The sequence below is a fragment of the Cuculus canorus genome, chromosome 5, assembly GCF_017976375.1.
Source record: "Cuculus canorus isolate bCucCan1 chromosome 5, bCucCan1.pri, whole genome shotgun sequence".
In the NCBI taxonomy this organism is placed as follows: Eukaryota; Metazoa; Chordata; class Aves; order Cuculiformes; family Cuculidae; genus Cuculus; species Cuculus canorus.
Window position 1 is genome coordinate 56,920,887 of NC_071405.1, and position 25,162 is coordinate 56,946,048.

The 25,162-nt window shown below is 44.6% G+C and overlaps 1 long non-coding RNA gene across 2 annotated transcripts; it reads right to left on the bottom strand.

The window, feature by feature from the left end:
* Positions 1 to 2,996: 2,996 nt before the first annotated feature.
* On the bottom strand, positions 2,997 to 24,687 carry LOC128852424 (uncharacterized). 2 transcript variants are annotated; one of them, XR_008450260.1, is made up of 3 exons: positions 24,498 to 24,687; positions 3,405 to 3,478; positions 2,997 to 3,235 (listed from the first exon to the last, which is right to left on the bottom strand). It is a non-coding gene; the product is annotated as an uncharacterized LOC128852424 (long non-coding RNA). The 2 variants fall into 2 exon arrangements; XR_008450259.1 differs by lacking the exon at positions 24,498 to 24,687 and adding an exon at positions 4,370 to 4,494.
* Between the last annotated feature and the right edge of the window lie 475 nt (positions 24,688 to 25,162).

Here is a 25,162-nt window from a genome sequence, read left to right on the forward strand (position 1 = left end):
CTGTTGGCAGAAGTGTCAGTTAAAACAAAAGCTTTTATCTGCTTGATCTGACACCACAGGCTCACTCTGCTTCTGGCCATCTTTCCAGTCTCACCTTCTGTTTCATTCAGTGTGCTCCAGAGCCTCTGCCAGCCTGGCTTCCAGCATCCCCAAACTGATATCAAAAAGGCTGGCTGGAGATCCTTATGCCCACTGACAACTGGGAGACTTGAATGGAGGAAGACTACGGAAGGAAATTCTAAGGAAGTGAAAAATGGAAGATATGGGAACAGAGTGAGCTTGGAATTCTCTTGGGAGCTACACTCTGCTTCATCCTTCAGAGGGTTACCCCTGCCTAGTCCTGTCATTGCCCTGTGGGGACTGACCAGAAAGGGGCAAGTGTAATCGCTACACAGTGCTGCAGCCAAGGCACTGACCTGGGCCCCAGAGGGCTCCTTGGACTCTCCAGCACCCCGTCTCACCCCAGCAGCCCTTAATCCAGTGTACTTGCACTGATATTCAGGTCACTTAGGTACACCTGTCATTGCAACTCAGTCACTTGTCAACTGGGATCTCTTAGTAGCAGAGGCTGAGAGATAGTATCCTGGCTTGGTGCCGAGTGCTCCAAAAAGACAAATACTTCGGTGTATAAAATGAACCAACGTGTAGCAAAAAGTGAGTCTGGTCTGCTGCAAGGGTGACGGGGCTAGGAAATATGTCAAAAAAGCATCTTCCTCCTCAGTGGATCTTCTTTGGGCCCAAGTTTTGTCTAATGCAGGGATGGAGTAATCTCACTGACGTCACTGGGCTGACGCCAGTGTAGAATTGGGGTGCGAGGCTGGTGAAATAGGTCAGAGCTGTGTACTTAGAGGCACAGCTGCTGAGTTCTGTGACAAAAAGGAGCTTTTGCAGCTATTTCCTCTCGTGGAGCCTGCAGAGCTTCCCAAAGAGCTGTGCTCTGCTCCAGGCACGTCTCTGGACTGGCTGGGTTTTTTTCATACCCCTCTCCTCCTGGGCAAGCAGTTTCCACACTATGTTCGCCACTATGTTCCTGGTGTTGTAGGGCCTGCATCAAAATATTTTAGTTTGTTAAATGTAATGAAGCAGCTTAGGACCTGGTGTGATAATAGTTGTGACCACTGATCCTACTTTTCATACTGAAGTGCACGATGATATTATTATTATTATCTCATTTGGGTACTTGACTTTTCAAAAAAGCTTTACATCAGAGACATGAAATGAAGTGTTATCTTTGGTTAATGCCCGAAGCTGGGTCTGCCGTTACATGGAGGATAATTCTGCGTAGTCATTATGCTGCTGGCATCCAGGACATTGCTTTGGGATGTCTGCACTCATAAAAGCTGCTAATTAACAACCCACATCTTTCCTATGGATGGATTCCTTCACGCAGCAGTGCTGGTGCAATCCACCCCACACCCATCACACTTAATTCCTTCTTGGAAGCAAATATTGAAAGAGGGAAAAAAAAAAAAAGCCCACCCCACAACTCATGAAGTGAGGAAGAAAGGAAAGTAACACTCAAGGATCTTGGCGGTACCTTGCGTCCCCCACGTGAGGAACTGGGCAGCTGACTTCCAGCATCCCAGGTGATGTAATGTTAGTTTAGAGGCTGTGCACACCTCGTGAGCTGCTGAGCAGAACAGGCAGAGGCAAGTAGCGGCATGGGTGCTCTGGAAGTCACTAGCAAAAACTGCACCTTAGTGTGTATATGAAGTACTCTCTGTGCCCCTTTGATGCTGGGAAAGAATGCTCTGCTTTCCGAACCAAAGGCACTCCAGTTTGCCTGTGGGCTATGCGGAAATACGAGAAGGTGGAAGCAAGAAGCAACACGTTCTGTCGGGGAGGAAAAGTCGTCTGAAGTTTGTAGCTATCATACTGCATGGAATAGATTTTAAACGAGGTGCCCTGAGTACTTGCAGTGGTTAAAACCTGACTTTTTCTCCACAGGGCTGTTTGTTGCCCTGGCGTGCTGGCCGTTGGCAGTTAGCTTTTGCCCCTGTCTGTTGCAGCAGGTTGATAAGAGATCATTGGGTTCTTGTCTGAAATCGCACTGTGGTTTTTTCAGTCTTTCGAGATGCTGTATTTCTCTCCAGCGGCCTCTCCGAGGCACAACCAGGGAAACCGTTCTGTTTGTGTGCCTGTGACAGACATAGCAGCCACTTTTACTGCACGTGAGGTGTAGGGTTTTTTTTTTGTTCCTTGTTTCTCCAGCACTTTCTGAGTAATGTTTTCCGCATTTGGTCTCAGCCCGCAGGCCTTTTCTCAGAAAAAAACCCAGAGTCACCCCGGCTCTATTTCCGTGGGTGGATGTGTTTATACACACACACACATACGTGTTAAAAATATCCTGCTGAATTCAGGTACTATTAGAATATTCCATTACCTGGACACTAGTTTTGTTAGACCTAGTAGCGGTTTAAAATGGGTCTTAACCATCTGCTCCATATGCTGTCTGGAAGGAGTTTACCACTTTTGCCCAGCCCAGGCTGGCAGGTCCCTGTAGTTTGAGGGGAACTAACCCAAAGAGTTCCCTCGAGAGGCACCTTATGACTATCCTTGAGACAGAGGACATTGACTATCGATTACTGCTCCTGCAGACAAATTTACATATAAAAGCCAAACGTGAGAGATAACTAACAGATAAGCCTGCCCATTTTCCAGGTGTTGGAAAGTCTGACTGCCTGCTTTATTTAAACAGAAGTTTAAATACTATTCACCCTGGGGGTGTGGATGAGTTTATCTTGGATGGAATCCATAGAAATGACTTTTAACCCATAGCATTGCAATAGGTTGCCCAATGCATCTATATAAACATGGTGCATATTTATAGTGTAAGGATCCCTGGGGTTCACTAAATACCATAACAAGTACTTTCTGAAAGCAGTCAGATAGCCCGCTCCTCTGAGCTGTATTAAGAAAGTCCAAATTGTTACAACAAAGTATTTTATTTTCATTTATTTATTTATTTATTTACTAGCCTTTAATTATTTAGCCTGTACTCCAAGGGGTTATTGTCTCGCGTGTCTTCTCAGTATTTGAGATCTAAAGAGTCGGGACTCCCATGAAATAGTCTCTGCAGGCAGCAGCCAGTTAACCCCTTTATGTTTCCACTGGGGACTCACAGCTCCAGAGTGCTTCCTGCCTCTCCAGGCACCAGGGCACTGCAGGCAGTAGCAAATTTCAAGCATAGGTCTGCACTGAAAACCAGGTCTGTACAAACACACATGGCAAAGTCCTGCAACATTTTAGAGAATGAAATCAATAGCAGGCCACACAAATTTAATTAAAATCCATGGAGATTAACCCTGGAAAGAAGTACACCTGAATAAAAAAATTACAAGTTTCTGTGAAGCTACAAAATGCTGATACAGTATACAGTAAAATAAAAAAAACAAAACACCTACCCTTACTTCTGGTGCTCAAGAAATAAAGGATTCTGCAGTTCATTATGCGGCTTGTCTCTGTTAGTGCTGCAGGGCTAAAAGAAAGAAAAGTAATAAAATCTGACTTCGTCTCTAATACCAGCAGATCTAAAGCTAAATATGCAAAGGTGCATTCTGTTTTGTAAGATAGTACCATTTTTCCACAGCCTTTTCTCGAAGAAAAAAAGCCCCACACTTTCAGGGTGAGGTGCATGATTTTACAGTTCCCATTTCAGTGGCATTTTATTTCAGAAATGTTTTTGGTGGCTCCTGTATCGCTAACAGTGGAGGTGGAAAACAGCTCAACAGCCATCTAACCTTTTCCCCGGCCAGTAACACGTTGCACTGTGTTGCCTCTCCCGGTGCTTGACATGGGGCATGTCATGTCCCAGGGAGCAGCAGGGGCCACAAATCTGCCTGCCTGCCCCATCCTCCTGCAAGTCGCCGGCTGCCATGCCCATGCCACCTGCTTCAGGCAGCCCGTGCTGGCAGGAGAAAAAACAGCAGTGCCTCCAGCCCTGTGGGGCTTGGCAAGGTCACTGTGGGATGGAGATCCCAAGCGGTGAGCGGGTGTTTCTTGGATTTGACTGGAATACAAAGGTTCCTGGGCTCCAGGTCTACCTGCCTTGACAGGCTTGGTTGATTTCTGGGGAGGTGCTCGCTGTGGAAGGGGGTATGGGATTTTGCTGAGTGAAATGGGGAATGGAACAACACTGGAGGCTGCCTCAGCAGCCGTGCCATAGCTGGGCATCCCTGGAAGCCAGGCTTCCCCTTTCCCGCCTGCCTTGTCACAGCATAGGGCATGAGCAGGTCCCCATCCCAGCTGCCTTCCTGGAGCAAAGAGGCATCATTTTGATTCAGATAAACCACTAAGCTGCAAAGATTTTTAAAAACTTGTCCAATTTGGCTAAGCCTGTATGGATTAGTGAGAGGGGCTGGAGAGTTACCAGAAGTTGCTGACGGTCAGCATGGCCTGGTGCTTCCTGCTGGGGCTGGGAACACCAGCCGCCCTGCCCTGCTCCGGGGAATTTCAGCAGTTTCACTTCCACATCCAGCCCAGAGCAAAACGCCTGTAAGCAGCCAGAACAAAAAGTAACGGTTTAAAAATAAATAAATAAATAAATTTTTAAAAAAAGAGACACGTCACAAGGATTTCATAATTCAGAAAAGATTTACGAGCAGAGGCTAAGGCGGACTGAAAATGGACCGGGTCTGGCTGGGATCTGGTGTGAAAGGAGTATTTTAGCATGGTGTTGTTCCTGGGCATGTAAAGGTGGGCTCCAGGAGGATACCATGGTTTTAAGGGGACGGGAGAACTGCTCATGTTTCATTACAAACTCCTGGGGGGTCAGTTCAGCCGCTATCCTCACATGGGACCCCTGCCTCTGTGGCAGATTTGCAGATCTGCCTGACCTCCCTTGTTGAGCCCCCACCTCTCGCAGCCCTGCCTCGCACTCTCCTGAGGGTCAAAGCTTTGAGCCCACTGCTGCCACCCTCCCATTGTACCCCGGAGAGCTGTGCCACATGCCTGTGGACCTGCCTCTCTGGAGCTGATGTGCAGGTCCCAGCTGTGTGACACAGCCAGACACCAGGAGCAGCAGCCGCGGTTTGACCTCAGTCCCACCCGTGCTTTTCCGTACCAAGCTTGACTGCTGTCAGCCCTTTCCCATCCATACAAACTCCACACACACACACAAAGTCTTATTAAAAAAGGACTGGTCTGAATGTTGACACGTGTTTTGGGGGAGGGAAAACTTTTAGCTGAACTCCTTCATCAAACCCTAGTGCCTTCCCTGCCCAAAGAAAGGGCCATTCTCATTCACTTCTTTCACTGCAGTTAATTAGTAAGTCCAAGCCAGCCTGTCCTTGGGAGCTGGTAGTTCCCTTAATCTCTCTGTTGCTAGGGCATGCCGACATGCTCCACTGGTACCAGTTCCAGCATGATGTAGGGGATTGTGGAAAGCAAGGGGGAAGGGGTGATCAAACAGAGTCCAATTTAAAAAAAAAAAAAAAATGAGAAGAAAAAGAAAAAGAAAAAGAAAAAGGAGAAGAAAAAGGAGAAGAAAAAGGAGAAGGAAAAGAAAAAGAAAAAGAAAAAGAAAAAGAAAAAGAAAAAGAAAAAGAAAAAGAAAAAGAAAAAGAAAAAGAAAAAGAAAAAGAAAAAGAAAAAGAAAAAGAAGCTCTTTCTGATGAGGCTTGGAAGTTCACAATGGGTGAAAGCACAGGGCAAATGATAAGGCTTGAAGGAGCTCATTAAATTGAGGCAAGCTGAGCAGAGTTATCTTATTTCATTCCCTTTCTCCTGCCCTGCCCGTGATGGAGAACTTTTTTATCAAGGAATATCAGGGTCAATTCCTTGCTAAAGTTTGATAGAAGTAAATGTATAATTGTTTTCCTAAGAGTTTTAGTAAACGAAGTTTTAAACATTTGTAAAGCAAGCTGGAGCATCAGGAAAGGGTGTGACTTGACAGAAGTGGTGAGAAAGGCTGCTGGTGAGAAAGGTCCCATAGCCCATTACTGTATCCTCCTTTTGGCTCATCCAACATACTGAGAAAGAGAGAGATGAAAAGTTCCCCCACAAACCTCAGGAATGGTAGAGGGCAAATCTGAACGCAAATGTGAAACATTTGCCTTGGAAGCAGTGTGTCTTACTTTATTTGATCTCCACTAGCCTTTACAGAATCAGAGCGAGCCTGTGGTTCAAAAAGATAGAATAATTGAAACAAAGTGCTGCCTAGCAGAACCTCACAGTTCTTTCCTTGGGATGTCTGGCAAGTACTGTTCCTGTGACTGTGGCCAGTGTTTGCTGCCTCAGGAGAAGAGGAATCCCACCACAGCATGTCTCAGTGAGCACAGAAGAGCTAGAGAATGCAAGAGGTTGCAGGCTGATAGAGAAGCTTCTTAGAAGATCTGTGTTCAGCAGAAGAAACCAAGGTAGGTCTTTATCTCCTGCTGGCAACAAGGACAGTTGGAGAGTGTGGTAATAGACAGTGTATTCTTTCCTTTAATCTGAAAATTAGCTAGACTGCTTATCAGAGCTGTATTTTGAGTCTGCATGAACAATGGATCACAAACCAGAACCAAGCACCTGTCCCATGCATCCTCTTGCTCATAAGAGTCATGAGATGAGCACTCACTCTGATGTGATGCTTCTCTTCTTGCAGAGGCAGAAGGGGGGTGGCATGACTGTGGTCCTGCCAGCCAGTGCATCTCTGGGCCCTGGGGAGAGGGCAGTGGTGACAAACAGCAAGTTTTCTGTGCCACACTCTGTCAGACTTAGATAGAAAATTTCCACAGGTTCTTGCTGGTTTCACTTGATCCTTTCCTCCATGGGCCCCAAAGGAGGTTGGTTTTTTTTTTTTTTGGAAAGCCACCTCATATTTCTTATTAAAAAGCAAGCCATTATTCTGAATAATTATGTAAACCTCCCTTGCCTGGAGATCCTTCTCCCCACCTCAGTACCTCCCTCTGGCCAAGAATTCCCCTCTTGCTCTGCAGGTGAGGCACATGGACTGCCACTTCTACTACAAGGGATGAAATTAGCTATTTCCAAAGATAAGCTCAAACTTTAAATGCGCAAATACTTTTTTATTATTCTCTTTTCCTGCTTCCAGTAGTTTCCCCTCCCCTCCAGCTATAGGAGCACGCAGGAACCCTTGCTGCATGGAGAGCACTGGATTTTTGACATGGCAGCTCAGTTTGAGTACAGCTTTACTGTGTTAATCTCTTTCAGGTATCAGCCCATCTTCTGAAGGCTGTTGTTAAGACAATCCTTTTTTTTTTTTTTTGGTGGAGGGATTCCCTCTTAAGAGGGATCAGGTGTTTGGCATCTAGCACATCCCCCACTCCCAATTCTCTGTCCTCCAGGCTTTCTATCACAGCTTTTGCCAGCAGGACTGTAGCCAAAGGTATGATGAGACATGGTAGGGTGTGGGAATGTCAGAGTTGTCCCTTACTTCGCCAGGAACAGCCATGCTAGCAAACAAGCTGGTTTTGTTAACATAATCTGAATCAGTAAATGCATTCCTTACATAAACACAGCTTTAGGTAGGAGGATGTACTGATGGGGAGAAACATTACCTGCTAGGGACCTTTCATTAATGTTGGTCTTCAAATATTCATGTGTGTGTGGGTGTGCAAAACTTATCTGTTGTTTTGGGAGTTTAATGTCCACTTCTATCTCTTTGCCAGCTTGACAACACACCTTTCTCCCTTCTTTCAAAGCATTTGGTTTTTTTTTCCCCTTGTTTCTTGACAAGCAGTCTCTGCTGAGTCCTTATAAAAACTGGGAATGCCTCTGTCTTGCTTTTTAGATGTGATACTTTGTGCCTTTGTGCATTAGTTTCTTTACACATGGGTCACTCATGATTTATGTTTATTGACTTGCGGAAGAAGTAAGAGAAGACAAAACAAAGCAAGACCCAATGGCTGACAGCACAACAAATTCAGACCAGAAAGCACATTAAGAGTGGTTGAACAGAGAATACTTTGCTGTTGGTGCAATTTGCCCAGGCTGAGAAGGACAGTTAATTTTTCTGTTACAAAAGACTGTTATGCTGAGTCTGGATAACAACTCTGTTAAAGGAGATCGACACAGCCATTGTGGTTTACTCTTTCTAGTGCTAACCTCTAACAATCCATAAATATTGTGTAAGTTTCCGTATACCACGTTTATCAACAGATGTTCTGTTATTTGCTTTAGGATCTAGATCACTGCTTTGGTTTAACAGCAGTTAGCAGTGATGAACGTGGTCTAGGATCCAGGAGATGCCTGGGGTCTCAGCCTCTCAGCCTTAACTAAAACCCATGCAAAGCTGTCCTCTCCTCTCTGACAACTGGCTGACACTGCAAAATGCACAGGAACCCTAAAAACAAAAGCAGTAGAATGGGAAGGAAGGCAACTCACAGCGAGGCAAGGGGCCAGCTTTCAGTGTGTTTTCCTTTGAGTCTCCACTTCTGGAAGTCCCTGCTTGCATGGCCTTGCTATCAACCGATGCTTTGGCTGTTCATTTATGGTGAACCATAACTAAAGGGAACCAAAGCGCTCTCTGAAATTCACTTCCTCTTGGGAAACAGGACTGTATGAACTCCTTCCTCTTCTGGCTGCTTATGCTGCTCTTTTGAAAGAGCAGCATTATAGTGGTATAACACTGCTGTATTTACAGTGTTGCTCTTATAGCTATAGATTCCTCAAGCAGTAAGCTTTAGAGTATCTTTTCTGATGAGAAGAATTTGTGACAATGGAGGGTCAGCTAGAGTTTCTGTGCAGGCAGGAGTTTAGCATGATTATGTTACCAGTGAATTTTGAGCTTTCCATACATATGAAGACAGAAACGTGTTCCCCACTCCATCAGCCCGGTCTGTTCTGCCTTCAGACTCAGAAGGCCAACTGAGAGGGAAGCTACCAAACAAAGTACCTAAATGAGAAAAGACGTTTCCATAATGAGCCGTTGAGATGAACTTGAAAAATACCTCTGGCTGTAAATATTTCTAGCATTTGGGGCTAGCAAAAATTCAGATCTGGGTTAGAAGATTTTGTGATTTGCACCCGGTATTTACATTAAGGACAGGAGGTTAAACAAAAACTGACCAGCAGAGACCAAACGTTCCCAGGTGACTCTTTAAGGTGGAAGAGGAGGTAACAAAGGTCAGGCTTCTGATCTTCCTTAAACCAAGATAAGCCAGTGGTGGATGATTCCATTAAAGGTACTTACTCAATAATTAAAGTAATCTCATTTTGGACCTTGAGGAAGTGAGAAGTTTTAATGATGTGGAAAGCACATTGGAGAGAATGGCCACAAGCATCAGCTATCAAAAAAACAGAGTTCGTAGGAGGAATAACAGTAGATCAGCCTGGAGAAATCAGCTGAGCTCAGCTCTTTTCAGACTTAGAGAAAAAAGCGTGCAGAAGCTGGGCTAGATAGGTGAGGACAAAATCACAAATGTCAAGCAGCAAAATGGGATCCAATTAGCAAGAGGCTTTAAAGTAACGAGTATTTTTTCTATCACAGCTTTAGCAGCAAGAGGAAGACTCAGGCGACTGAAAACGTGCTCTCCAGTGAGGAAGAAAGGCTATGGACAATTCATGGCTAGAGACTCGGGGTGTTTCGCACCTGTTTTGCATTTGTTATTGCTTCAGACAAATGTTTCAATCAATGTCAATGACAGAGGAAGATGAGATCACAAAACTAGAACACAGACTAGATCAGAAGATGCTTCAGACAGTGTTCAAGTCAGTTGGACCAGATGAATTTCATCCTAGGGCAATTGCTTCAGCCGGCTACTTAACTGCAAAAGCTCTAGGCATAACCTGACATAGCTTCTTGGATATTATGGAGCCCAGAGAGTGTATTTGGAAGCCTGGAAAAGTGCAGACGTAGTTCCTGTCTTTAAAAGGGAAAAAAAGGAGGAGCCAAGCACTACAGATTGTTCAGTTTAACTTCAATTCCCGGAAAATACTGGAACAAACAATCAAACTTTTGTAAGCACCTAAAACAAAACAGAGAGATGAATAATGGCCAGCATAGATTTCTTAAAAACAAATTGTGTAAAATGGGTCAAATTTCCTTTCATGACAGAGTGAAAAAAACATGTTGATAAGGGAGAACCAATAGTAGTCCTATATTTTGATGGTTGTGAGGCTTTCATCACAGTGTAACATGATACTCCTAAGCAAATGAAGGGAACTGGTGGTAGATGGAGCTGGTCTGGGATGATACAATATTGTTCGGAAAACTACACAGAGAGAATAGTTATTAATTATACTTTAAAAAAGGAAAGGTGCATCAAGAAGACTTGCTTCAGAGTCTATTCTGGGTCAGGCTGATTTAAGAGGATTATGAACAGCTTGGACAATGGAATAGAGAAGATCCATATTCTTGGCTACTAGAAAGCTGTAAGCGGAGGATGGGTATACCAAAACAAAAAGATAAATTAAAAAGTATTTAGACAAATTATCTTAAAACTAGGATTCAGTTCAGTAAGAGTAGTTCTCACTTTCTGTACATGGGCATCTTCAGGAATAATTGTCTATATAGAGTTGTGATTTTTTTCCCAAGTACCAACTCTGCTTCACAACATCTGAGACATATTCCAGGTCACAAGCCAAATAGGAGTTAATTGCTCATGCAAAAAGGGCAAATGCCCTACTAGGATGTGTATATAGGCATGTACCCTACAAATAATCCTTCTGCTCAGTTCTTTGTGAGGCTGACCAATACTGGTATTATGTCCAACCGTAGCTGCTGTGCTCAAGCCAAGGTCCAGATAACAGCTGGGGAATAATCAGAGGTCTTGAAAACAAGAGGCAGGAGGGAAGGATGAACAAACTGACTTTCTTTAGCCTAGAGAAGACTGAGGGAGATAGGGTTGCCACTGTCAAATATGTGAAAGGTGATGGTGAAGAAAAAGGGAATAAATTGTTCTCTGTATACATGATAGGACAAGTAGTGAACTTAAATTACAGAAAAGGAGACTGAGGTTGGATGTTCGAAGATCCAAGCAGTAAGGATGATGACACCAAGAGGTATCTGAGAAGGCTGTGGAATCACTGTCCTGCTTGTAGGAAGAGGTTAGACAAGCATTTGCCAAGAATGACGTGTAATGATCCAGCCCTGGGACATCTACCTGGACTAGATGATATTCTGAGATGCCTTCTGATCATACAGATCTCTGATTCTTTCCTGGCTGCTGGAGGAAGCAAGGCTGATGTTGTGGAGCATTGCAAATACTCCATGTTTGTGGTTTTTAATGCCCTTATTTTTGCACAAGAGCCAGGAAGAACAATCCTGCAGGAGCTGTATATGCCGCTTTTTACTTTGGAGGGAAATAGTTTCGGTGGCAAGTAAAGTCACAAAAGATTAAGACGTCCCTGGATTATGAGAATATTGTCCTGCTTGTTTTATCTCACATTTAAATGTCTCTGGTCCTTATATGGTAATGAGCTGTGACACCAGTTGTGAAAGCGTTGATCTGTATTAAACAGTCTCTTGTGCTACAAAACTCTTACTCTGACCATTTCTCGGATCCCACACTAATCACAGCCTCCAACAGTGCCAAGCAGAGCTAGTGATCCTGCTCTATGTAACTCAAGACTGCTTGCTTCCATTTGGAGGGAGCTAGAGGCCAGTTCAGCCCACAGCTCTGGCATAGGTGACACAGGCTGGCACTAGCAGTCCTAAAGCTGTTGCAGTATCCGTCAGGTGCTGGGGAATAGAACTGTGAGCAACTGGCTTTTATATGCAGTCCCCTCAGGCCATTAGGGACAGAACTTGCTAAAGATTATTTTCTGCAAGCACTTCCAGGACTTCATGTTTCTCTATGAATTCAAAGGAAGATAAGTGGAAAAGGGTACAAGCAGGAAGGACAGAAATACTCCTTTTTTTTTTTTTTCAGTTTCTAAAGACAGCTTTTACAAACATCAGTATATAAATAGAAAAAAAAAAAAGAAGGCTTGTTTTAAAGAGGTGGGTAACCTAATGTCCCTTGAAAAAAATAGCAGAGAGCAAACACTGAAGTCCTTTAACTCCATGTCATAATTTATAGCAGGTTTGCAATTGTGAAATCTCTCAGTGATGTGGGACAAATGTTATGGTGAGGAAAATAAAACAAACAGGCAATGAGATGGGAAATGCGGAGAAGATGAAATGACACCATCCTGTAATCCTTATGGGAAATCTCTATATGGTTTTCCAAAATACTGTGCTGGTGAGCAATTAGGAAACTAGACGAGCTATATAAACAGAGCCACTAGAGGTCTGTAATTGTTCCCATGCAGTTTCTGCCAAAAGCGTGAGTCTGAAGGGCAACTTTGGGGAGGGGACTATTTCTGCCCACCATCTTCTAAATGATCCCTTTAATATTCTGTCCAGATCTATTCATGTAAGAAATGCACACAAATGGAGGTTTTCCAGTGCTTGTTCCTGTTCCTATGGCAGTAGATCAAAGGCAATAACAATACAGAGTTAATTAATTCAGGAGAAGGAATTCCCACTTGCAGTGGTCTTAATCACCAGGGAAGGCGTCAATCATAAGGGCAAAGGTACCAAAACTGGCGTGGATTTGTGGGTCGTTGGGCTTTTTTTTCCCAACTAAGATGTTCAGGACCTGAGCTTCAGAAAAAGTAGGGCTTTGCATCTAACCAACAATTTATAAGTGTGCATGAACCATCCGTCTGCAAGAAACCTGAACAAAAACTGGGCCTACATGTCAAAAAACCCAACCTCTCCAAGGGAATTGATTTCCCCTGTCCAGGTCAAGTTTGGAAAACATCCTTCTCAGCCTTACTCTGAGCACCTATGTCCACATCAAAGACCAATGGCATCCTCAAAGCCAGAAAAGCGTGCCCCAGAGAAAGTTGAGGAGAGTGTCATCTGCACCTGCAGCCTTCCAACTTTGTAAATCACAGGAGCGGAGGGGACAAATTGATTGGGAAGAACCAAGAATTATTCACCAGTACACAGAGGAGTGAGGGCACAAATACTTGGACAGAGTTAATAACAAATAAATAAAGAAAGGCCTTTTGGGCAGAGCAAGGGGCTGGCCACCAGCACACCTGGGTTTTCTAGAATGCCTTAAAGACCAGAAGGAGAAAAAAGAGAGGAAGTTGATTTCACTGGAGCTAGAAACTACCATGACAGCAATCTAGAATGGGAGATTTTGAAGTGGCCAGCAGAGAATGGAAAAGAGAAAAGAATGACTACTTGCCCATCAAAAATATATTATTCCTGATGGGAATGGTATAGGAGAAAGAATCACATATGAAGTAAAATATTATGAAATTCTGCTGATGTTAAGTGAACTAATTTCCTCCAGTGTCTTCAAAACGACATATTTTCTCAAACAAACATTCTAAAATAATGTTTTGCTTTGCTCAGAGGCAATGCTTTTATTGACTTCTCCTTTAACGACCACAGAATATTAAAAGTGAAGTCAGTTTAAGAATCTGTTATCCTTTTGCCCTGTATGCCCATAGTTTCCTTTTCCTATGCAGCTCACCTCACCCGGCCTGCATTTCTTTCTCAACACGGGGGGAAGTGACCTACATAGTCCTTTGTGTATTTCTGCAAGTGTTCTCCCAACAGACAGCAATGAGAGAACAGAGCTCTGCTGAAGGTGGTTTTATAATAAAACATGTTAAACTCTGTGGCCAGTATGCTGTTTGGTATAAGTAGGCAAATACTTCCAGAATTAAACTCTGTGGCCAGTATGCTGTTTGGTATAAGTAGGCAAATACTTCCAGAATTGAATCCGCTTGCCTGAAATTGCAATTAAGACATTTTTGTCTTGGGCAAAAGGGGGACATGGGGCTCATACCCAGGTAGTGCAAACTGATGATCTGCCTACCACTCTGTAAAACAGGCATTAATTAGAAAAATCAGATAAAATTACTCAGAGCTGATGGTCTTGCAGGTATCTTAATAATATTTGCAGTAATTCGCTGCACACATTGATTTAGAAGTTGTTTCCTATCTGCAGCCTATCTCATCTTTGAACTCCAGCTGACACCATCCCAAAACTTCAAGCTCTGACAGCCAGTCCTGTGGATTTTAGCTGGAATCATGCATGCACTTCCCAGCACCACACGTGGTAAACATTCTTACATACACAGAGACCTCTGTGTGTCCATTCATTCAGATACACCATCTGTGCCCACACTGGGGCTTGTGCCAACCCACGCGCATGTGCATGTGGTTTCTCATCATATATGTTTTCACTGAAAGAGGAAGGTGAAGAAGAATGGGTCTTTTCATTTCTTGGAAGGCCCTGGACTGTTATGTTGCCTATAGATGTGCAAAAAGGAAGTGCTACCATTGGAGGAGAGTGTAGGGGCTCTGAAGGGGATGGTCCCTTCCTGTTGGCATAAGGTGCTTTCTCTGTTTACTGGATATTGCCCCATTAAACAACTTGCAGCTCAGTGAAGGACAAGCTATATAAGGCCTAATTACACTCCCTTATGAAGCCTGATAGAAAAAAGCCTTGACTCCTTCAGTCTTGTTTTTTGGGGATTTATCACGTATCGTATGTTCTTGTTTCCTCTGGAGTTACATTTCTCATGGTCTTTTGCAAGAGTTCAGTCCCTTTGCTAAGACATCATAAGAGCTTTCTCATACCATACTTCTGTGTGTTAGGCCACAGAACTGGTCAGTCTGGTCTTCCATTAAGCACTCCCTTGGGCTGCAGGGGCTGGCAGAAGACTTGCCAAAGGTCCAGCTCATACTAGAGCTATTGTGGCACATCAAGCTAGTGTGTATGAGAGGATAGCACAAAAGCTGTGATCAGGTAGCACCCATATGCTGTAACAGAGGGAATGGGGTAAATCTCATCCCCAAGGCACTTCCAGAAGCAGGTGGAGATGACGCCTGCTAGTGACATTGCTTTTGAGATGGGAGATCTTAAAATTCACTATTAAAAAGCATTAATTTTGGTATCTTATAACCATCAGGTTCTTTTGGCACAGGTGCCTCATCATTGCATTTCAGACGTTATCTGAGTTTGCCAGTACAGTTCTAGGGAGAGTCTTTGGGATATTTTCTTCATAGCTGGAGCTTACAGCCAACATACTTACTGTAACCTGAGCTTTAGACGTTTTGCATGTTATTAAGAAAGCAAGCTGCAGCCTGCCTTTTCCCCCCTCCCTCCTTGAGGTTGGCTACAGTACCGAAAAAATGACATACCGAAAAAATGCACACTGCCTTTTAGCTGGCTTCACAAAGACATATCTACAATAGTGTAATTTTTATGTTAGTAACACACATGAGAAGAATGTGTGAAGCCTAGGAAAGTGTGTAGACTCATACCAGTCGGTGTTTAACGATACTAAGATGTGAGGCTGGCACACCACACTGTACTGTGCAAGCTTTTGGCTTTCCAAGCCAGCCTTTAAGAAGGCTGAAGAGTATTTGCCTCGTATGTGCCATTGGTCTTGTCAGAAATGTGCTAAAACCAAATCACTCTTTACTTGTAGCGATGGTTGGAGTTGGCCCAGTCCCTGTATGAGTGAGATTAAGTCATTCTACTTTTTGTGGTCCCTGATAAGATGAGACTGTCTGTGGTGGATGGCTAGATTTTTCTCAGGGGCATCATTTGGTAGGGCAGGCTGGACCTACACTGTGAACTCCCATGCCTTAAAACATCTGAAATTCTTTTGTTTTACCTTAAATTTGAGTTTTATAGGGGGAAAAAGGGTTCCATTACTTTATTTTAAAGTGTTTATAAGTGCAGTGTTCCAGGAAGTATTTTTACCTGTAAGATAGCAAATGACACTCCCAGGTAGATCTTCAACTTAAAATATCTTTTCTTGAAATCAGTGCTTTTCCTCTAACTGCACCATCCTCCTCTGCAACCCCAGAAAATGTGGAGTGGCACATTCCTGAAGGCTGCTCTAAAATAATCATACAGCAATGGCCAACTTCTTACCTCAGCTGCATTAACAAACCCCTTTAAACAACCAGTGTAATGCAGTAAATGCTTATGTGAGCGATACACAGCCACGTGGCTGGGCTCCAGATACTGGGTTGGTTGTGAAGCAGACAAATCTCCAAAGCTGGGATAGCATTCCTGTTACCACTTTACCACACCAGCTGTCTCAAGGAGATGTTACGAGATGCCCAGGACAGCTTTTGCTCCCTACTTCCTCTTGCCATGCTCTGGACATCTCTCCCAGTGAGGAAAGTGCTATTAGAGCATTAGGTAATATCAGTGCTTCCTTAAACTCCCCTTTGCCTGACTGATTCTCCTACAGCTTGCTAGGCTGATCCCCAAGTCCCTGTACGCAGCAGTTATGCCTGAGTATACAAAATTAAGGTGGAGAAATGAGTGGCTACATCACAGAAGCATATTCTGTTGACTGGACATTTTGTTTCGCAAGGCTGATGAGACAATCTGAATCATACTGTTCCTCCCACACAGAAATCCCCTTCTGCTATAGTTATGCCTTGCATACCTAATGGATTAGTAATCAGCATAAAGCAACTTCTCTGCAAAGCTGGGAAAAAACATCTATCCCAAGTGGCACCCTCTTCAGCTTAGCCCCGTATTGACATCTTGGATATTGACACCGTCATAATCATTATGAGAAATGCCAGTAGAAAATGATTGCATGCAAAAAGTGCAGTTACTTCTCCCTTAGACATCCAAGAATAACTGGAACGTCCTGTTAATACTTTGGTTACTCCACACACTTTCTCATGAACCTTGCTGGGAGATTGGCAGCAGTGTAACAAAAGCAGATCATTCAAGTCCACCTGCTGCTCCTTATGGGCTCGTTTGATCAGAGAGGCTGAAGATTGAACCATTTCTATCTCCACTGTGGCTCACATCTGATGTTCACATCTATCTCAGCACATGAGTGAAGGTATTCTGAAGCAGCCCAGGTGCTGGCAGGCTCAGTGTCCTCGTGCCCCCACAGTGGGTTCAAGGCATACAGAATGAGCACGATTTTGCTAACAGCCTGACGGAGCCTTTCCAGTGTCCACATGCCATGGTTGCACATAAAACCCAGCTGTGCGTCACCGCTCTGGGCAAATGGATGGGAGGGAGGGGGACAGCTGAGGAGAAGTCAGTGGTGTCTGAATGGGTAGGTGGCCGCAAGCTGCCAGCCATTTTATCTAGCGAGGCACACGCATGTGTTGCGTCATGCAGCAGAGTTTTCAGATACTGATCAGCAATGCAACATGAGATAAAGAAGAAAATTTGGGCACGTATGAGAGAAATTCAGGCTGCGAGGAGATGGGAAGAGCTGTCTTAGGAAGATCATTTCTGTGCAAGCTACTGCTCCCCTTTCTCTTGGGTGCCTCGGAATACAGGGCTGTCGTTCAAGCTCACGACATTAAATCACTGAATTCAGTGCATTTTCACTGGGCAAGTCTAGCCCCGTAACTCTCAAGATGGCTTAACTGCACCCAAAACATTCCTGCAGAACAGGACAAGTATTTCCAATAGCTACTTGAAGGCAGGTAAAGAGTGAGGTTGGTGTGGCCACAGCCTCAGGTACTGACTGCGCTGGGGCTGCATGGGTACTGGTGGGAAAGGTGGCTGGTGGATCTGGCAATGAAAACCTGCCTTCCTTCACCCCTGGCACTGACTTCGCTCCACCATTGTCACCCCAGCCTGCTGCCCCCAATGTCCTGGGCTGCCAGCCTGTCCTCATCCCACCATAAAAGCATCCACCCAGCACCTGCCTCCGTGGTGCCCATCACACCCAGCAGTGTCTGCCAGCGAGAGCATGGTTTATTTTGAAGGCCTGTGCTAATCCCATCCATCCTCATGCCCCTCAGTTTACAGCATCGCAGCCGCTTCCAGCCTGTGATAGAAGAGTGGCCACCCTGTGACCCTGGCTTAGTATAAATATTTTGCTTTTGCTGGAAGGAAATATGACATACATTTAGGGTGGAAGTAATCCAGAGGCTGCAGCCTCGGGAGCCAAACCACTGGGAAGTCCTCGCTGTGGTGGTCTCAAGGTACCCGCGCTGTCAAACACATTGGATTTACCCTACACTGCGCCTTAGCAGGAGGTCAAACTGATTTGCCTGTTGGTGACAGAGGGAGTGCAGTTGGGGGTCAGTGCAGGGTGCCCCACGCATATCCCGGCAGTGAGGAGCAAGGTTGCTCATTCTCCCTGGGTTTGAGCTCACCTACACTGGCACATCTCTTCATGGGCAGCTGAGCACTGTCAAGAAAGCAAGTCACAGTGGAAGGGACAATTCTCTGTGGCCAGCTCTCTGTGGCCAGCTCACCACAGCAGAAAACTCTCCACAGAGACAACTCTACATGGGGAGGGTTAGGGTTAAATTAGGGTTAGGGTTTGGGGATTCTCGCATAGAGTTGTTCCTGCAAAGACCTGGCTATGTAGAGTTGTCCTGCAGAGAGCTGGCGATGGAAAGCTGGACACAGAGAGTTGTTTTAGACCCGGGTCATGGTGGAGAATGATGAGCACAGGGGCTTTCCAGATTCCTGTGTGAGTTAGGAGGAAAGATGCCATCAATAAAAAAATTGCTATGTGATTATTTTTGTTTCTTAAATCACATGATTATGTAAAAAGCCATGTCCCCAGCCGCCTGCTAACAGGCCTTGCCTTGCACCCGGGACAGGCCAGTTTAAAGTTTGGATGGATTTTAAAAGTTAGCCTTCATCTGAGGGGTGTTTGCCATTGGTGACACTTGCAATCACCTGCCTCAGCCTGCCTGGCTGTAGCATGTGCTTAAAAAGGAGTAGTAATATACTGCTTAAAGACACACAATACAAAGTAGGTAGTGATGCCTTTTCCATCTGGTAAATATTAATTAATGATATTTCAAAGTATAAAAGCTGCTGGGACAACCTGCATTGGCTGGAGATAAATATATCTTCCAGATTTAACCATAATCTTGCTGAATTACGCGTTTGACTTGGCGTGACTTGTTACCCCAGAGTGGTATCTGCTTGTCTGTCATTCCTACCTTGTGTACCGAGGTGCCAACTTCCCGCAGTTTACCAGGGAATCAAAGAGCCAGATTATCCAGAACAGGCAAGCTATACCAAGTCAAAATTTTGGTTTTGTTAAATATCCAGAAATTAAGGCACTAACTTGTTAAGGTTTTAGGCTGTGCCTAGCCCCTGTCCTGATACGCTGCTGTGGGCTTAATTTGTTTCTCCAGAAAGTCAGATTTGTTATGGAGAAAAATGCATGTGTATTGGATTCACTTGTGAAAGGCTCAACAGTAGATATTTAAAAATCAAATGACAGTGATACAGTCTGCCATTAGACCAAAAACAGAAGGTTCCCTTTCACAGCACAATGCTCTCCACACACTAAAATAAAAGCTGAACCAACTGCGTGATAATGCTCAGCCAGTCCACAAATCATAGGGAGGCACATTGATGTTTTAGGAAGATCCCAGCAAATATCAAACAAACCCTGACATTCCTAATGCCACTGCCCGGAATCAGCACTTCACTCCTTTGTACCTGTGGAGACATTTAAACAGCTCTTGCAGCGTTGACACCAGCTGCCTGGGAGACCTTAGAAATGAGTCATGGAGAGGGGAATTAACCCGTTACTTAGAGCACAGTGCCTAAGCTGAAAAGCAGTGGAGAAGGAAGGCAATGAAATAAAAATTTACATAACTGGAAATCTTCATCAGGTGAAGATGTCTTTTCAAAAAAATTATGAATATACACATACATATACACGTACATATATCCTCTACAGCCAAAGAAACAGTAAGTGGTTGCAATCAAAACAAGTGTCACACAATTCTGAAGAGGATGTTATGTTCAAAGTAGAACATAATGTAGAAAAATGGGAGACTTAAATGCCCTGGACATGCTAAGGTGCTCTGGTGGCTGTAATTCTTCCTTGCTAGTACTAATGTCTACAGCTGATTCAGAGAAGGGAGGAATGGCTCTGACAGGAGTTTTCAAGTTGTGTCTGTCCGAGGACCTCACAATTCATGATCTTGCAGGTTGCCCGATGCAGAGCAGTACTCCTTATCTTTTTGTTTTGTTCAAACTCATAACTACATTTTGCTAATTTAAGCCACTCCTACATCTCCTACAATCTATAGACTTATTTTTACTGTTAACCTCTTGACCTGTTGTAGGTATTTCTGACATGGTATCTCGGCTAGCACACCTACGGGCTACTCACCATTTGATATTCAGAGTTGTGCTGTCACGCTGAGCAGTGAGGGTGTGGAAAGCGTGTCTGTGGGAAGTCACGGGGGCCCCACACCTTAGCATGCAGGAGGTTGCTCTTATATGTCTACATTCAGTTATAACTGAAAGCCACGCTGGAGGTCTTGCTTAGCCGACCAGCAGCAGGTTGGCCACTGCCGGTGTCCTGTGAGGCACTCCCATGCTAGTCTGAAGTACAGGACAGTTATGGAGAGAGATTTCTGTCCATGGCAGTGTTCGGGTGTGTTGTGCTAAGCCAGTACCCATGTGCTGCCACCCCTCTGGAAAGCATCCAGAGGGAAGGGGTCCTGAACATCAATAGAGATGAGAGACCGGGTCAGCAAGGTGTAAGTCTGTGAACTCGCTGCTGCTGGGGATATGAAACGCTGGGAGAGCATGAAGGAGTTCTCAGCCATTACAGGCAAGCTCAGTTCCCCAACCAGCTGATGACAGACCTGGCTTCCATCACAAACTCTCTGTTTAACAACAGATTAACCAAATTCTTTAGAGCTTTTCTTGTGCTGAAAGGACATTGCCCAAAGCAGCTGAAAGGATAGCCCGAGTATCCAATACTAGCAGCTCTTTTTGATCTGCTTTTCCTTTGACATTGTCTGGGGTAATTCTCCCCCTTCTCCCCCTCCAATGTAAATTAATTCCTTTTCAAGTTGGTTTGGATTTAGGAGAAGGGGACGGTGCCAACCACCTAAAAGGCCATCCAGAAGAATCGCCATCTGAAAGACCAGCTGGAGGAAAGGTGATTTTAACAGACAAAAATGATGTTGAGAGTAGTTTGATTATTTTGGGATGGGGATGGTGTTGGCACAAACAAAGAGCTCTGGGCTTAGTAGAAACAGCTAATTCAGCCAAGTACCAGAACCAGTGCCAGCTCTAGATAAACTTTGATGCTCGTCTTGCAGTTTTCATCCAGACTTGTCCCAGTCAGCAACAGGAACTGCCATCGGGTGCACATCATAAATAAAAACAGGCCAGGAGAGACTATGTGTTTGCTTCAAACAAGGACGTATCTCACATCCGGAGTCCAACTCTGCTGTGCCACTTCAAAAAAGTCAGCTTAGTGTTTACACTATCCTAAATGACAGCTGGGGCAGCCATCAACCTGAGCAGAAGGAGGAAACCTCCCCGCCTTGGTCAGAAGTATTTATGTCTGGGGTTTTGTCTCTAAAAGTTATATAGATGAGGGGGTGGGGGTTGGTGGTGTCTGTGGATTGCAGCTCTGGACACAGTTTTCAGTGGTTAGAGCCATCTCTATGTAAATACCTGTGATGAAGCACATGCTTAACTTTCTAAGCACAAAGCTTTCCCATACTAAGATTTATAGTTCAAGACGAGAAGAGAGAAAGATTCACGTGGCATGTGTTTTTGAGCTAGAAAACATGAAAAGCTGTGCACAACAAGAAAGGACGGCACATTTGCTGAGAGGTAGCTGGGAGGGCTCTCTCCTTTCAATCTCTGTCTATCAACAGAATAGATACTTGAAGATTGTGCCCATCCTGAAACCCTCATTTTCTTTTGCAGAATAATAAGCAAATAGGTTTTAGCCTGTTGCCTGCAGGGAAATGGTTTTGTAATGGAAGGAGCACCCTGCACTAAATCAACAAACAAGAGAATGGCTGTGTTTGTTTTTCCATGTACTGGGGGTGAAGGTGCAACCACACTGGGGTTTCTTTCACATCCTCTCCACTTGACACAGGGCAGGGGACAGGCACAGACACATGCAGGGCCACACATGTCCAAGGAAGGAGTGTGCAACTGGAACAACAAAGCTTTAGTTTCTGCCTTTGCCCCACATGCCTTCTGTACCTTCCCTGTTGGGGGAGTGGGAGATGTGGGACTCCTGGCAAGCATGCCCTCTCACCCCAGGCTGTGCTTTCATGAATGTGCCAGCACTTGCCACCAAAGGGAGCTGCCTTGCCCCCAGCTACTTGCTTCCACCCCTGAGCTCTTGTGCAATCACACCGAAGTGCACCAGTGAACGCAGCTGCACTACAACCAACCAACCACTACAAAAACGAAGGGTTTTTTTTAATCCAGCTCCGTTCCAGCTCACCCTCTTGCACTGGGAGTGATCTTCACGTGCTTCTTTCAGCTGTGATGCTGTCTTATGCACACACTGTGTTCCTAGCCCTCTGGCTTGGGGCAAGGGATGACCTGGAGGTGTGCATGTGGGCATGCTGATCCCAGGGCATCATTCCCTCCCTGTGTGGGCGGCAGGAGAGGAGAGCAGCAAGCACAGCTGAATTTCCAGCCAGAAGCAATGATGCTGATGGCAGTATCTAGTTTACATGTATTTATATACTCATAGAAATGCACTTCAATACAGCCAGTTTAATATAGGGTGAGGTTTTTTTCTCATTGATTACAAATACAGAGTTACCAGTTTCATTTTTGTCCCTGCTATGTATGCTTTGTTGATATGTCTGAAGGAGTGTGTCTGGCACAGGCACAGACTCAGTGCTGATTTGGAAAAAGAGAGTTATTTAGCCAGGCAGAGGTATTTTTCCCTCCCTTCAGCTGCATTCCAGAGACAGTCAATTATTTGGAAGTATCTTTTGTGCTTAGTCAGTGCACAGGGAGCATTTGCAAAGGCAAAGGCAGGAATGAGTTTTAATCCTGTCTTCTACACAAGCATTCCTCTTATCCATATATTCCTAGCATTTGAACCATTAGCTTGAAAACAGGCTTACAGCAGGAATGAATACGTTAAGAGAGCATACAGTACAGACAGATAGCCCTCTCTGTGTCTAGGACACCTCATGCACAGTTGCATGCCCATATGGGCTTATGTTTTTGATATATATTTCCTGCTAGCCCTCCTTGCTCCTAGAAGATAGAGAGGTATTTGTGTGTGCATCTGTGTGTGTTTGTGCATGTGTTACGACAGGTGCTCCTGTGCACACACAAGCACTCGTAGACACATGCAGATATGTATGTGCCCATACAGACCCACATTACTAGTCACATCTACATCTGTCTATATACATGCCTACCCTGCCATGCCATCAACATACACACAAGTTTGCTGCAACAAGCCAATTGTATTTTTCTCTCCCGAGCTGCCAAATGCTCGAGGCTGCAGGCTAGCTATTGTGGTTACCCTGATTCCCAGGTTTCTCCTGCAGTTGGCAAGTAAGCGGCACTGCGAGTTTCCTAACAGCTGGGATGAAGTTTTGTGTAAATCACCTTCTAGGCATTAGACTTTTCCCAGCAAAAGAGGGGGCGGGTGTTTAGAGGAGGGAGACTTGCTCTCTTTGATGTGGGGATTAGTTCACATGTCAGTGTTATCCCCCTTTTTTAAATATGCTGTGATTTATAGAAGGGTGGCTATGAGAGATAGCCAAGGGGACACCCACGTGGGACTGACAGACACCACCTCCCAGAAGATATGTACAACTAAAGCAGCTGGCATCAACAGAAAGTCTGCAATTGCAAAAAAAAGAAAGCATCATAGAAAAATAACCTGTTTTGCCTAACAAATACTTTCTAAAAATTAGGATGTTAATGCTTATAGAGCTGGAACTGGTTTTCCCAGCAGCAGAGGGGGTCTTTTGCACATCTATAATAAAGAAATTATAAATGCTTTTTTTCCTCTAAAACAAAGTTTGGTTTGTACTTTCCCCTTAGAGCACACATCACTAGTGAGAATGAGTGTGGCTCAAAAAATGATTATGCTCACTTGAAACATATTTAGCAATGCAACTGCCCTGGTCAGAGTTTCCATGCTCTCCTGCATGAATTTTTTATCAGTGCTTTAGGAAAACTTCACTTTTCGGTCAAAAGTTACGTGGTTGTTCTGCAATCCAATCTTATGTCTATTAGTGTTAGAGCAAACTTTCCTGATGCTTTTCATGGGAACTGGATAAGGCTCTGACTTATTAGGCTGGAAGCCATATTCAGAGTAGCTTTGCTTAGCATATCTGAATCGTTTAGGCTTACAGCTTTGTGGAGGGTATGGCTGAGGGGCTGGCAAAGGACATAGAGATTAAGAAAGATTTAATTAACTTTATTTAAAAATAGTCTGTGTTGGTGTTATTTTTTTTTCAAAGTTTGATCTGTCTCAGCCCATCTAAGTTCCTAATATTCTTATTTGTCCAGTTCTCTTTGAAGGAAACTTTGAGACATTCTAACACAGCAAACATTTTTCTTTTTTCCTTAAAAAAAAAAAAAAGCAGTTTAATTTCCAGACAAATCAGCTCTTTGAACTGATTCCCGGTGCGGCTGCACTGGTGTTGAAGGCAGTGGGGGAGACAAGACTGTGACAGCCCAGACTTCAGAGTGAGCTGCTGTAAAACTACCTTAAATAAGCAGTTTTATCGTATTGTTACAATAGAGGCAACATAGGGTCTTCCTCAGGTCTTTCCACTAACACTTCTCTCACTCAGATACCTGAAGTTCCGCACTCACCTTCGATGCTGCTTTATGCGCAGGCTCCTCCCAGCACATCAGAGGCAGCTCAGCAACCCCATGGGCACGTTCACGTTACCTTGAGGGACAGACAAAAGCCAAACCATTTCTTCACTGCTATGTTTCCAACGGCCTCCCGCAATTCCTTCGCTATTCTCTTAAGCATAAAGAGTTTATTGTGTCACCCCCCAGGAACCCATGACTGTTGCTGACAACCAAAGCGTGACGCACGATGGGATGTACCCCACACAAGTAGGCTTTGTACAGTAAAGTGGCCACGTTCAAGTGTGGCCTCGCAGTGTGACTTCTCCCACCCCAGCCAGGGCTGCTCCGTGTGCTCTGACCCAAATGCTAATTGCTCTCTCAAACCCGCAGTGAAAGCACATACAAAAGCTCCTCTGGCATCTCCTCAAGCCGTGTGGTGCCCTGGTGCAAGGCTCCTCCAAGTGTATGTTGGGATAGCATGGTAGCACAAAAGGGCATGGCTCTCACAGCGTGGCAGAAAGTGCCTGTATATGCACCTCCTCAGCTTGCTACCTCTCTTTCGCGCCACTATAAAGTGACAGCAAATACAATACTTGTCAGAAACATGCACAAAATAATGCATTATGTGCACATATACCGTGTTCCCCCAGGCAGGTATCATTATTGTCATTCAGAGTGAT